This window comes from Macaca fascicularis, chromosome 9 (genome assembly GCF_037993035.2).
Source record: "Macaca fascicularis isolate 582-1 chromosome 9, T2T-MFA8v1.1".
Classification (NCBI taxonomy): Eukaryota; Metazoa; Chordata; class Mammalia; order Primates; family Cercopithecidae; genus Macaca; species Macaca fascicularis.
The window spans coordinates 27980294-27995650 of record NC_088383.1 but is presented as its reverse complement, the minus strand read 5'-3'; the positions used below and the strand labels follow the sequence as shown (position 1 = coordinate 27995650).

At 42.7% G+C, this 15357-nt stretch overlaps 1 pseudogene; it reads left to right on the top strand.

Moving 5' to 3' along the window:
• The first annotated feature begins 9147 nt into the window (after positions 1-9147).
• Positions 9148-9731, top strand: LOC107130771 (protein FAM210B, mitochondrial pseudogene; annotated as a pseudogene).
• Positions 9732-15357: the final 5626 nt, after the last annotated feature.

The following is a 15357-nucleotide window of genomic DNA, read 5'->3' as shown; positions in this document are numbered from 1 at the left end:
CAGGGCTCCCCAGGGACTCCCCACTTGTGCACGTGCAGTTCAGCCTCTTAGGACGGACCTGCGTCACCCACAAGCTGGACCCGAGTTCTCTGAAAGGCGTCTTCCATCCCCTGTGGATGGCCACATCCAGCATCTGCCTCTGACCTGGTTTTCCTCGTTTGCCACCTACACCGTGGACCAGAAAGTTTTGTCAAGCCAGAACCATTCCATGATTCTCAAAGTTTTGGGTGAAACCTCAAGCCTGCGGGTTCCCAGGTGCCTTTTTTTTTTTAATTATTATTTTAGATGGAGTCTCACTCTGTGGCCCAGGCTGGATGTAGTGGCGCAATTTTGGCTCACTGCAACCTCCGCCTTCCGGGTTCAAGTGATTTTCCTCCCTTAGCCTCCTGAGTAGCTGGAATTACAGGCACCTGCCACCATGTCTGGCTAATTTTTTTGTACTTTTAGTAGAGGCCGGTTTTCCCCATGTTGGCCAGGCTGGTCTTGAACTCCTGACCTCAAGTGATCAGCCCGCCTTGGCCTCCCTCCCAGGTGTCTTCAATCCAAGTGTTCTCCAGGTCTGCCCTGGTTTCTCGAGATGCAGCTGGGGCCTGCCATAACAGGCTCACACAGATCTGTGCAGTCTTCAGTATAAATTGGGGGTCACTTTCCTGGTCCCCAAATGCTCTCAGGAACACTCAGAGCCATCCTGTCCTGGCCTCGATGTCCCTCTGGCCCGAGTCCCCCTTACCCCACCCAGATTCATGCCGCACCCAGTGACTCCTGTGTGTTCAGACCTAGCCTGTTTTCATCCTCCTGGAAAGCCTCCCCTCCCCCCACCCAAACCGGGACGCCTCTCTCTGTCACCACCTCAACTATCAAAAAAGAGTCACTGTCCTGACTGACAGCTTCTGGATAAGTGGGCAGCTTTCCACTAGAAGACGATGGCGCTTGGCTGGATCTGGTCAAAGGGCCATGTTCGGGGTTTGTCATTTGTGGAGGCTCACACAGAACTGGCAGGAAGAGCCTCTGGGCCTTTTGTTTCACTCCACTGCCAGCCTGCGGTAAGGGGGCCCAATGGCTTCTTATATAAATGCAAGTGCATCTGTGTGGATTTGGGGTAACATGTTTGGGTTATGTTTATTTTATACATAGAGACTTGTACATATACACCTATATATATTTGTTCACATACATTTTTCTATATATATAATTACACAAAATATTTACATTCACTTATGTATATAAATATGTCTATATGTGTGTGGATGGATAGACAGATAGATAGACAGATAGATAGATAGATAGATAGATAGATAGATAGATAGATAGACAGACAGACAGACAGACAGACAGACAGACAGATAGGGAGATAAGTTTTCTTCTTGCCTGAATGGAGAAGCACCACTATGGACGGGCAGAAAGCGCTACACAGTTTCCTGTATAAATATATGTATGTGTGTGTATATATGTATATATATATGTGTGTGTGTGTATATATACACGAATATTTACATGCTGATACATATATTCACATGTTACATATGCCCTTCTATCTTTAACAAACACACATTTCTGTGTGTGGATAAATCTATTTCTTGCTGTGTCTTAGCTGGGGCCCTGCATGTGTGAAACACTCCAGACCGACAGGCTGGGCCTCCCTGTTCCTCCAGAGCAGTGATTCCCAAAGCTCAGGCCCCACCCAGTGTTGATTCTCTGGCCCAGTGGGAAGGTGCAGCTGTGCATTTGACTTCGGGCGTCAGGGCCATTGCTTCCCTCGGTGTTTGGGGGAAGTCACGCTGCTGCTCTTCGTCCCCAAATGCTCTCAAGGGCACTCAGTGTAGTCTCACTGTGGCCTGCCTGTCCCTCCACCCTGCGCCATCTTACTGCCCCTGCCTTTCTCTGCTCCCAGTGAATCCTGAGGGCTCAGACTCTTCTTTCTCTCCATGGAAAGCCTCTTCTCTACTCACCAAACTTATCGTATTGCCCCCACCTGCAGTGTTCCAAAGAAGCCCAGCTAACCTGATGCGCAAGTTCTGGGAAACTGGCCATTTTTCCCAATGGAGGGTGATGGCCCTGGGACTGCCTCTTGTTAAAGGGAGATGGCCAGGTGTTTCCCATCCAGGACCGGTGACATGGACATGGCAGGAAAGGACTCTTGCTGGCTTTAGGGTTCCCCAGGCTGCTAGTAGGTGGCTTGAAGGCCCCAGGGGACCAATGGCCTCTAATATACATGCAGGTGCGTCTGTTTGTAGTACGTGTGGGTTTTTCAGTGAGTTTTGGATGTTTATTTTATACATATATGTTTGTATTTATACATTTATTTTAAATATATTGTTTGTATTTATGTTTATTTTAAATATGTGTTTATATATAAATTTATATATATAATTATACCAAATATCCAAATTTATTCCTTCATAAGAATATGTATATTTTATGTTTTCTAATCACCTGCATGGAGAAACACCAAGGTAGACTGGTGGAGAGTGCAGCAAAGATCTACATGGACACATCTATATTTTGATTTATATGTTGATACACATGTTTACATGCTACATACTCCCTTACACCTTTACATGCAAACACATTTATGTGTGTGAATATATTTATTTCTAGTTATATCTTAGGTGGTGCCCTGTCTGTGTGAAACACTCCAGACTAGCAGACTGGGCTGCACTGTTTCTGCAGATCAGTGATTTTAAAACACTGAGATCCACTGAGTGTTGATCATCTGGTCACGTGAGAAGACGCAGCTGCACGTTGGACGTCCAGATCAGAGATATTATTTCCCTTGGTGTCCGGGCCAGCTTGCACTCACAGTTTTGGAGATCGACAGAGAGTGCTGACAGCTGTGTTGGCATGAATGGGAGCGTCCAAAGCCTATGATAGCTGATCGCATTAGGTGTTCTTCCAATCGAGTTCCACCTGGTCACTGTCTCCCTGAGGGTCTAATAACAGAAGGCATCATCCATTTCTTTGGCTTGTGCAGTCATGCATTTTCCAGCCTTGTTCTGGCAAGCATGAGCCAGCCAAGAAGCGAACAGTGTGTGCGACCCGAGGCCTGAGGGTTGTCGGTAGCATCCCCACTTGAGCAAGTGCACTTGAATCCACCACAATGGACCGCCTCAGCCACAAGCTGGGCCCTGGCGTGGGGACGGGCATTATTCCTCCAGCTGGGAAGGTAGTGCCCAGCACTCTGCCACTGAACTGTTCTTCCCTGTCAACCACCTACATCGCAGGCCAGGGGTTTTTGTTAAGCCAGACCCCTGTTTCCCTGCTGTTCACACTAGTGTGAGGTCTCAGGCTCACGGCTCTCCTGCTGCCTTTCATCCAGGGATTCCTCAGGCCCATGAGACCCTGTCCTAACAGGCTTTGTCAGTCTGTGTAGGCTTAGGCATCCAGAAGCTCTCAGGGGCACCCGGCCCAGTCCTCCTCTGGCCTTGTACCACCGTAACACCCCCCCAACTGCCCTTCCCCCAGTGCATTCTGCAAGCTCAGACCCAGCATTTTCTCTTCTCCCGGGAAAGCCTCTTCTTCACCCACCAGATGTGGGACACCATTGGATGCACCCACCTTATGTACTCAAAACACCTTATGTACTCAAAACATGGGCGCCTAGTCTCATTGAGAGGTCCTGGAGGTGTGGGCAGCTTTTCCACTAGAGGGCAATGGCCGCTGGGCTTGCTCTGGTTAAAGGCCAATAGCCAGGTATTTGCCAACTGTAAAACGTCTTATAAAACTGGGTTTTTTGGCTCCCTGTGCTGCCACAAGGTGGCAGAAAAGCAGTGTCTCCCTAGGAACATGGAAGTACATCTCTGTGTGTGTGTTTGTGCATGTGTGTGTGTGTGCGCATGTATGTGTGTTTATGTGAGATGCTCCAGTGAACATGGAAGTGCATGTGTGCGTGTGTGTGTTTATGTGAGATCCTCCAGGGAATGTGGAATTGCATCTGTGGTGGCGGGGGGGACATGTGTGATTATGTGAGATTTGGAGATCACGTTTTTTAATAAATAAATATATTTATATATACAGAGAAATACATGCTCATACATGTAACTACATGTAGTATCTATAGTTATATATACATAAGTTGCCTCTCACCTACATGAAGAAACACCACCTCAGACTATAAGACAGCATCACATACTTTATGTGTAAATATCTCTATTTTAATTCTTGACTTATATGTTTACCATATATTTACATATGGTATATATTTCTTTATATATTTTTAAATATACACATATACACATTAACGTGTGTGTGTATCGGTTTATTTCTAGTTATATTTTGGCTGGCGCCCTCTATGTGTAAAACACTCTGATTGACAGACTGAGTCACACTGTTTCTCCCGATCAGCGATTTTTTTCTTTTTTTTTTTTTAGCAGAGACGGGATTTCATCGTGTTAACCAGGATGGTCTCGATCTCCTGACCTCGTGATCCACCCGCCTTGGCCTCCCAAAGTGCTGGGATTACAGGCGTGAGCCACCACGCCCGGCCCCGATCAGCGATTTTAAAACCCTGGGCTCCCACCGAGTGCTGATCTTCTGGTCCAGTGGGAAGATGCAGCTGCACACCGGACTTCCAGCGCCAGGACCGTTTCCTCCCTTCGTGGCCGGGAGAAGTCAGTCTCCCACCAAAGGACGTCAGAGAGCATTGCCTGGATGTTTTAGGGAAAATGGAGATTTCAAAAGACTGTGAGACCCAGTATAGTTCATTGGTGTTTCATTCCAGTCCCGTCTCGCTGCTACCTGCCTGAGCTTCTGAGAACAGATTGGGATACTATTGGCTAGCGCAGTGAAGTAAATACACGTATTTCATCTCACTTTTAAAGGAACCTCTACCATCTACCCTCTCTGAGGGCTGCTGGCTGTAAAGTATGAGCTCTATAACAAGACCTCATTTGCAAGCCAGGTCTTCTCTTCTCTCTTATAGCCTGCCTTGCCACCATAACCTGATTTTGCCATAACTTGTTTCTGGCCATGCTCTGAGCCCCCATTGTTCATGGCCTCTAGATGGTAGCTATGCTGCTAAGCACTGTTGGAGGTTAGAGTCATCGCTTTGTGGTTCTCCCTTGTGCGCATCAATAACCCTGCATGCCATTTCTCCTATTAATCTGCATTTGGCCAGTCGATTTTTCAGTGAAACTTTAGACCACAAAGGGGAAGCATTCCCTTGTCCTCTATCATTTTGTGGCTGTGAGCAGAATACTAAAGCCTGCTCTTCCAGAAGCTGCAGCCAAAGGAACCCAGGACCAGAGCAGCTGGCAGAAGAGTACGAAATTCTTACCAGCCAGGCTGCTGGCCTCTGTGTGGAATCTGTTTGAGCAGATGGTGAAAATTGTTGCCTTTTCTTTCTCCATAAAATCTTGATGAGTGGAAGAAAAAGATTTGTGTGACTAGTCATACGTGTAGTGACTCTTGTGTAGTCTTTGGCATGAATAATCATGTTGTTTGATCCCTTTTCCTCCTAGAAATAGTCTCTCACTCTCTCGCTGTCTTTCTGGGTTGTGCTGTCATAAAGCAGGGCACCTCAGAATAGAACAGGGGTTCCGAACCCCTAGAAACCCAATTTCGAGCCACTTCTAAGAGTGTTTAGATTTATGGCTCTGATCAGACTGGTGTCTATTCAAGCAAACTTTACTATTTGTTCCACAAATAAAACCACATGAAGCTCCCCTCTGACCTTGTTTCATGTCCTTGAGAGCTTGGCTTTTAACCAAGTGGGAGCACTCTTGGTCGCCACCATCTGAGAAGCGTGATTTTTGGGTCACATCCAGTGGCCAGTCTAAAACTGGCTGGGGACCTCAGACATGTAAGATTTTAGGAAGCACATTTTTTGTTCCAAATGTGTCACGCTCTCAGGAGAGTTTGTCTTAAGAAGTCCTATCCCTATGGGGCTTATGTCACATCAACTCTTGTTGCCTAATTAGTACTGAAACAGTACACTTTCAGGAGGGCCTCCCTAGCATCGCAGATTAAGGTGTCCGTGACTGGCAGTCCCCCACTAACTTGTGGGTTACTGGAGGTACTGTGTGCAAAAACACCATCCTTAACCATCTGTGGCAACAAGAGCTCTTGCCATCTTAAGCCTATTTTTGAGAGTAAATTTTTTGAGGATCATTAGGGCTGCCTCATCTATGCTGTCTCCAGGAATATCTTTTGTTTATATGGTTAAAGTTATTTTAAACTGTAAAATTGCCTTGTGGGCTTTTCATGACCAGGCTTGTTGGACTGAGTCACGATTGAAATAAGTTCACCATTGGAAATTCTAATCATGAGTGGTTAGAAAACCGATCCTTTATGTTAGAAAGACTCCTAAATTTAGAAAAAGAGATCTTTTATTCTAAACAATTGCTTCATTTGTGTTTACGGAAAGATTAATTTAAAATAAATATTCATAGTAGTTTCATGGCTATACTTAGAAATTCTTTTGACAAAATTAAAGGGCGAAAATCTGGCCCAAAGCAAAGTTTAAAGTTGTCGTATGCTCCGAGTGCCTGCTGTGACTCTCCTGCAGAATTTGCAGTGCCGGCCACTCCACCTCGCAGTCCGGTTAAAATTCCAGACTTCCACTGCCATAGCCTGGGTTTGATTCCTGGTGGGGAATTAGTCACTTTGGTTGGATATTTGTGTGATTTTTATCTTTTGGGGGACCATTTGTTACCCATCCTTTTCCTTCCCATGGACATATATATATATATATATATATATATATATATATATATATATATATTTTTTTTTTTTTTTTTTTTTTTTTAACTTTTATTTCAGGTTCAGTGTGTGCATGTGCTGTTTTGCTACACGGGTGAATTGTATGTCACTGGGGTTTGGGGTACAAATGATTTCATCACCCAGGTAGTGAGCATAGGTAGTTTTTTAACCCTCACCATTCTCCTCCATTCCCTTTTCAAGTGGGTCCCAGGCAGTAACAAATGCTGGCGAGGATGTGGAGGACAGGGAACCCTTGGACACTGTTGGTGGGAATGTAGTTTACACTATGGAGAACAGTTTGCAGGTTCCTCAAAAAACAAAAAATTGAGCTAACATGTGATTCAGCAATCCCACTGCTGGGTATACATCTAAAAGAAAGGAAACCAGTATATCAAAAAGATATCTGCACTCCTATGTTTGTTGCAAGACTGTTTACAATAGCTAAGATTTTAAAAGCAACCTAAGTGTCCATCAGCAGATGAATGAATAAAGAAAATGTGGTACTTAAACAAAACAGACTACTATTCAGCCTTAAAAAGAGTAAGAACCTGTCATTTGTAACAACATGGTTGGAACTGGAAATACGTGAAATAAGCCAGGCACAGAAAGACAAACATCACATGTTCTCACTTATTTGTGGGATCTAAAAATCAAAACAACTGAACTCATGAACAGAGAGCATAGAAGGATGGTTACCAGAGACTGGGAACGGCAGTGGAGAGCTTGGGAGGTGGGCATGGTTAATGGGTTAAAAAGAAAAAAAGGGAAAAAAAAGCTCAGAAAAATAAATAGGACTTACTATTTGATAGTGCATCTGGGTGACTATAGTCAACAATAACTTAATCGTACATTTTTAAAAGACTTAAAGAGTGTGACCGAATTGTTTGTAACTCAAAGGATAAATGCTTGAGGGAATGGATACCCCATTCTCCAAGATGTGCTTATTTCACATTGCACATCATCAACACATCTCATGAATCTTATAAATATATACACCTACTGTGCACCCACAAAAGTTTGAAAAATAATCAAATAAAAATAGTCTAATCATAATTTGCAAATACCAGCTGTTTTCTGTCACCACTAAATCAGTCTCCATTAAATACAAAATATACATAAAGTATGTATAAAGCTTATATATATTTGCTATTTCTGAATAAAATAAAATCAATCAATCAGCTACATCTTATACATTCTTACAGGGATGGAGGTATTTAAGAACTACCTCTACTAATCCTAGAAATGTTTCAACTCCTGTAGAAAAGATAGAACAACTATCAGATTAATTTTCAAATTATACTAGAGAAACTACAGAGAACAAATTTTGTGGCATCATACATCAAAATTAAACAATGACATCAGTGAGAATTACATACAATTAACTTAGGGACAGTTATGGATTGGTTTATGGTCTTGGATAGCCATTATTTCCACACAAGTAAAGCTCATGACTCAGTAATTATTTCCTCTTTCCTGAACAGATTTGGCCCTGGTCAGTTCGTGACCCAGAATTTTTTTTTTCCAGGAAACAGCATTTATTGTCTATTGATCCACAGATAATAGACTCTGCTCACAGATTGAAATACAAACTACCCGCCTGATTTCTTTCTGCTGCCAGGACAATGGGCTCAGGTTTATGTTCACAACAGCCAATGAGTGCATAGAGGTCTGAGTATGGGCCTGCGATCCTGTGACTTTACTTCCCCCGAGAACTGCAACTGTCATCTCACCTGTGGATACAAGGACAGTACATATTTGATGACTTAAAGTTATTTTTTAATAACTTTGTCTTAGTTTCCAGTTACCAGAAAAATGACAACTTTCTACCAAGCATCTTCAAAGACATGAAAATGGGAGAGGCTCTGTTTTTCCATGATCCCTGGAGGCAGACAGGGGTTCACATGGAGAGAACAGGACATGCTGAGTCTGAGACATAGGAGACTGACAACAAAGCACATGTGTCTTACCGGATTCCGCGCTTCCCTGAGATCTGCCTCTGCTGAAAATCTGATTTTCAGTTAACCCCCAAATTCCTGAGCCAAACTATTAGTGAATTGTAAATAGATGGGACCACACAAAGACCTTGAGAAGGAGGTGTCAACAGGTTACAGTGCAGAGAACTTAAAGACAAATATTAAAAAGGAAAATAGGGACAAAATAGTGTGCTTCAATGCAAATTAACATTAAACTGTGGCTCATATATAGTCTAGGAAATGTATTTTAAGATCATTTACCCCATAGAGATAGACATGCTAAATTAAATAATATTCATAGAAGAAACAGAACATTTATTAAAGATTTGTTTTCCACACAAGAGAGCACCAAGTTTATATTGTCCAAAAGAAAATTTTACTCATGAACTAATTAATACACCAATACCGCTTAAATGATTTAAAAGTTACAAAGTAACCAATCTTCCCAATAGTTTTTAGGAAGGATATGTAAAAGTGATACGGGCAGCGCCTAGCTGCGCGCCACGGCCGTGTTGCTGGCGGGGCGGGCCCGGCAGGCAGAGTGGGCGCCCGGGTCCGGCCTTTTGCCACCTGGCTCCTGGGCGCGGCCACCCCCTGCGCCCCGCCGCCCCTGACCCTGGTCCTGCTCCCGCCCAGGCCAGATGCCCAGCTGCTCCGCCAGCAGCCGTGACCTCAGCCAGGCCACGGAGACAACAGGCAGTAGGGTCAGCCGCACAGAGGAGAAAAAGCAAAGCAAGTCACAGCAACTGAAGAAGATTTTTCAAGAATATGGCACTGTTGGCATGTCGTTGTACACTGGAATCTCATTAATCTCCTTGGGCATATTTTACATGGTTGTGTCAAGTGGTGTGGACATGTCTGCAGTCCCGCTGAAACTCGGATTTAAAGAGTCCCTGGTACAGTCAAATATGGCAGCAGGTACAAGTACCTTTGTGGTGGGCTATGCAATCCACAAGCTGTTTGTGCCAGTGAGAATCGGCATTACCTTAGTCTCTGTGCCCTTGATAGTCAGATAGTTTTGCAAAGTGGGATTTTTTTAAACCTCCAGCTGCAAAACCTTAATGAACCCTTCAGTCGTAGGCACCGAAACCCTATTTCTTCTAAATTACACAATTTGGATTGGTTTTAGGGTTGTAGGATTTCTTTTGGAGGGGTAGGGGGCTAATTGCTATGTTCTCATGGATACACTTTGCCAGTAAAATTCAGGCTTTTGAACAATTTTAATTTTTTGCTTCATAGATTTTGTGAATGCTATTCATTATAGGACTTGTATATATAATCTAAAATGTCAGGAAGATACCACAGATGGGTTAACATCTCAAGACAAAATAGTCTGCAAATGTGCCTTCTGGGAGATTTTTGGCAAGGGTCTGTCTGTAAAAGTTCCAGGGCGTTAATCTTGGCTCAGGTTCCTAAAAAGCAATGATTAATTTAACTGGCTTTTGAATATCCCCTTCCGCTGATATTTGTTGTCAGCTGCCCACAGTTTAATATGCAGCGTTCTGCAAAACAGCTGCCAGTGCTACAATCAATGAAGCAAAACTTAATATGTATTCACAACCTAAATTAGTATCAATACTTTGACATTCATTACATTTGTTTTGGGGGAGGGAAAGTATTTCTGGTATGTTTCATTGATCCCCAAACACCTTCCAATCTGGACATGATGGGGCTGATTCCAGATGGTTTTTCTGAAATTTTATTAAAGTATGTCAGCGTCATTTGTTTAGGTAAAATATGAAAAGTCTGCCGAGTAGCAGTGGCATCACTTGGTTCCTGATGCCCATGTTCCAGATACCACACATAAAACAGCTAAGGCAATCTTAGCTTTTCTTAGACAACCTTTATCTCAAACTTTCAGACATTCCAGAATTGTCATGATATTTACACTGTCTCATTATTTTGAGTTAAAAATCCTGTTCAAGAAAAGAAAATTTTGTATCACTTCCTCAAAAGGAAAATTCATAGCACTTGTCACAAATGGAAGGCAACGATGAGATAATACAAGCCAGGGAGGGGCTTGTATTACACAGACAGGTGTAGTTAGTCAACCGTGCCAGTTTTACCTAATGAAGGGCAGGTGTGTTAGAGAGATTAGCTAAGAGTAGAAAGTCAAGCACAGAGGCCGGGTGCGGTGGCTTATGTCTGTAATCTTAGCACTTCAGGAGGTTGAGGCAGGTGGATTACTTGAGGCCAGGAGTTTGAGACGAGCCTGGCCAACATGATGAAGCCCCATCTCTACTATAAGTACAAAAATTAGTCAGGCATGGTGGCACACGCTTGTAGTCCCAGCTGCTGGGGAGGCTGAGGCAGGAGAATATCTTGAACCCAGGAGGTGGAGGTTGCAGTGAGCCAAGATCGCACCACTGCACTCCAGCCTGGGTGACAGAGGGAAACTCTGTCTCCAAAGAAAAAGAAGAAAGGAAAGGAAAGGAAAGAAAGCAAGAAAGACAAAGAAAGAAGAAAGAAAAAGAGAAAAAGAAAGAAAAAAGGAAAGGAAAAGAAAGAAAAGAAGAAATAAAGAAAGAAAAGAAAAGAAATCAGAGCATAGAGCCAAACTGAGACACTGGCACCTCCTCCTTGTAGTAGTCAGGAGCAGATGATTGAAGTAATTCTGTCCTGTGGGGTTCAGCGTCATGCAAGCTCCCCCTGGGCCATTCTCTGATGCAGAGCACTTGCTCCACACTCTGGGAGCCCAGATTAACCAGTCTGCCCTGTCACATAGTTGAAGGAGTTGCATTTATCTTTCTGGCTCCCAATTCCTTTAAAATTATATTTGCTGCAGAACCTCCACAAGGCTAAATAAAATAAAATCACATTTGCGACCATCAGAGAACTGAAGGAACTATTAACTGGCTGTCCTGGTTTTGCTGAGATTGGGCTGTTGACAGTAGTTCCTGGTTGGCCCCCAGTTACCCATGTCAGTTACCTCTGTTAACATTTCCAAGAATCTTTGTAGGACAATTCTCCACTTGCAAGGTCTTTAAAGTAGAACTCTTCCCCACCTCTTTTAAGACAATTGGCCCATTGCCAAAAGGTTTTACTGTCTTAAAGCTGGAACTGTCTTTCTGAGATCGAATTCCAAGGACTCCTCCACAGCTAAGTGAGCTGCCTCACACCAGTGTTAGGTGATGCTTTGTGTGGACGAAACTGAGCATTTTCATCTTGTGTTTAAAGCAATTTGTTGGCTTCGGCTCCTCACCACTTTCTATACCAGTCTCCCATTCACATCCCTAGTAATGCTTAGGCAAAAAGAAAAAAGAAAAAAAGAAGAAAGGAAGGAAAGAAGGAAGGAAAGAAGAAAGGAAGGAAGAAAAGAAAAGAAAAGGAAAAGCTGATGGTGAAACCTACAGGTTTAAGGGCTTAAATCTCAAACTTTGTGTTAGGAGTAACGGGAGTGTGCTGAGAGGGCAAGCAATAAAATGAGTCATACCAAAAAGCCACATTGCTCTCTCCTAAGCCCTAAACCCACTCCACTCCTGAGGCCAGTGGTCCAAACAGAAAATAACTGGAGAAGACAAGGAGGTCAAAGGATCAGGGAACTAAGCATTACGTGAATTCACCAGCAAGATGTACAGAACACTTGTGTTTACATTGTCTTTATGGAACTAGCAGAATAAAACTGTTCTATTTTAAAAATGAAAAAAATGTGATAACTTTGTTTGATGCCATATAGACTATGCCAATATAGATAATTAGAGCATATTAATATGAAAGTAAAATTTTTGAATGCTAAAAACCACTGTGCCAACCCATTAAAATATTAGATCATTAGGAAATCCCTTTATACCAGAAACGCAAGTAAGAGTCATCACATTAGGAAACTCATTAGCACAATAAATTACGTTAATTGAATTAATGAGAATGTCTTGTGTTCATGTTCATAGATAGAAAAGAGATAATGCCAAAATTTTAAACAAGATTATTTTAAATGATTCAATTAGTATGGAATTGGTGCAAAATATTTCTTTAAAACATAAAAATAGATTTGTATCAATGAAAATTAAGACATTACATGATTAGGCAGGATAAGCATTGTTAAGACATCAAAAGTACTTTAATTAATAAGTTGATTTTATGGTTGTGTAGTATTCCATGGAGTATATGCACCTTTACAAGGGCGTGGATGGAGGTGGAGACCATTATCCTTAGCAAAGGAAGGCAGAAACAGAAAACCAAATACAGCATGTTCTCACTTGTAAGTGGGAGCTAAATGATGAGAACACATGGACACATAAAGGGAAACACACACACTGGGCCTGTCGGAGGGTGAAAGGTGGGAGGAGAGAGAGGATCAGGAAAAATAACTACTGGACACTAGGCTTAACACCTGGGTGATGAAATAGTCTGTACAACAGCCCCGCCCCGCTGACAGACATTTACCTGTGCAACAAACCTGCACGTCCTGCACGTGTACCCCCGAGATTAAAATAAAAGTTAAAAAAAATAAAGAAAACAAAATAAGTTGATTTTAACTCCGATATAGATTCCATCTGTGTTGAGGATATAGAAATTGTACTGTAAGGAAGAGCAAACAAATTAAAATACCCATGAAAAGTCTCAAAATTAAAAGAGAGCGACTTCCCTTTTAAAATATTGTAAAGACTTGGAAATTAAAATTGTGTTGTGTTGTTTCATCATTAGTCTGAAAGACCAATGGAATACAACATTCAAAAATGGAATAAAACATATATGAAAATGTGCAATGAAAGCAGGAGTGTAGAAAGAAGAGACGAAAGCTTGCTGCGTCTCACTGGGCACTGAAGCTCACAGGCAGCAAGCTTTGTTTCTCACCACATGTGCTTTCTGCAAGTTTGGCATTGCCACATGTGCAGGAAGGACCTTTAACATTTGAGCAAGAACATTTGGGGGCTAATATCTGATTCATGTGACTTTTTCTGCCTCAATATTCATTGTAACCTGTTCTCATAGCTCACAGTATGTTTCCTGCTGAGCTAAGATGTTACCGCCATTAATAGAGCTGTATTACCTGCACCTTTCCCCTTTCTATGTTTGGGAACCTTGAGAACAGTCACACATAATTGTGGTAATTCTTTAGTTGGTCACTTGCCTAGTGAAAGACTATCGGGGGGCTCCTCTCCACACTGGGCCCACAGGGGGAAAAAAAGCTTGTGAAGAGTTCTGGGACAGAACACTGCCTGGGGACAGTGAGGTGGGTCACTTCAAGGTACAATATTCTTAACTTATATCCCAAACTGATGCAAACAGAAAGTTCCACACGCCTTCAGAAAAAGAGAGAGAGAAAAAAAAACATGATTGAAACGTGGAATCATCTTTGGTTGTGAAAAACACTATCTTCGGCCGGGCGCGGAGGCTCACGCCTGTAATCCCAGCACTTTGGGAGGCTGAGGCGGGCGGATCACAAGGTCGGGAGATGGAAACCATCCTGGCTAACACGGTGAAACCCCATCTCTACTAAAAATACAAAAAATTAGCCAGCCGTGGTGGCGGGCGCCTGTAGTCCCAGCTACTCTAAAGGCTGAGGCAGGAGAATGGCGGGAACCCGGGAGGCGGAGCTTGCAGTGAGCTGAGATCCGGCCACTGCACTCCAGCCTGGGCGACAGAGCGAGACTCCGTCTCAAAAAAAAAATAAAAAAAAAGAAAGAAAGAAAAGCAGAGGATGTGCTAAAATCAAAATTAACAGATGATCTATGTCTGGAATAAAAGTGGTTATTTGTTAACAGATGCTGGTGAGGCTGCAAAGGAAACTCCTATTCACTGTCACTGGGAATGTAAATTAGGTCAGCCACTGTGGAAAGCAGTTTGGAGATTTCTCAAAAAATGTAACAGAGCTACTAATTGACCCAGCAATCTCTTTACTGGGAATATACCCAAAAGAAAATACAACATTCTACCAAAAAGACACATGCGAACCTCCACACGCAGCACCTCTATCTAATATAAAAGTTAGCATTATTTCAAAAAGTGTTTATTTGTGAAAAATTTTCACCCATAGTAGGGATGAAGAAGAACATTCTCACTAAGGTCAAGAGGCGCACATCCAAAGGCAGCCCCGGGGAGAGGGCTGGGAAAGCCAGCAGCACCAGCGTCCTGGGCACATGCCAACAGGTGTTGGCTGAAGCAACAGGTGCCCTGGGGAAATGGAAAGGAGTTACTTAGACACAGTTGCTGATTCTTGAATTTCCTATTTTTCCCAGGATGTCTTTATCATTTTCTTACCCTCCTGTCTATGTTTAGACACATGGCCCTAGAGGTGACTTGTTGGCCGCAGAATGAAGAATTCATCACTGTCCTTTGGTCAAGGTAGAGGGAGTTATGTAATTTCATAAACTTTCCATATCTGATGACAGCAATCAAAAAAGAACTGAACAGATGGAGAAGATACATTATATTCATGAACAGGAAAACTCAATATCCTCAGGATGTCAATTCTTCCCAGGGTACAGATTCAATGCACTTCTAATCAAAATGGAAGCAAATTATTTTATGGACATAGAAAAAGTAATTCTAAAACTTACATGGAGAAGAAAAAGACCTTGAATAGATAACACGATATTGAAGGAGAACAAAGCTGAAGGAAAGACAGGCACTACTCAACTTCAAGACTTACTGAAAAGCTACGGTAATCAAAGCAGTATCATATTGATGAAAGAATAGACAGGTTAATGAAACAAGACAGAGAGTTTAGAAATAGAGACACATCAAT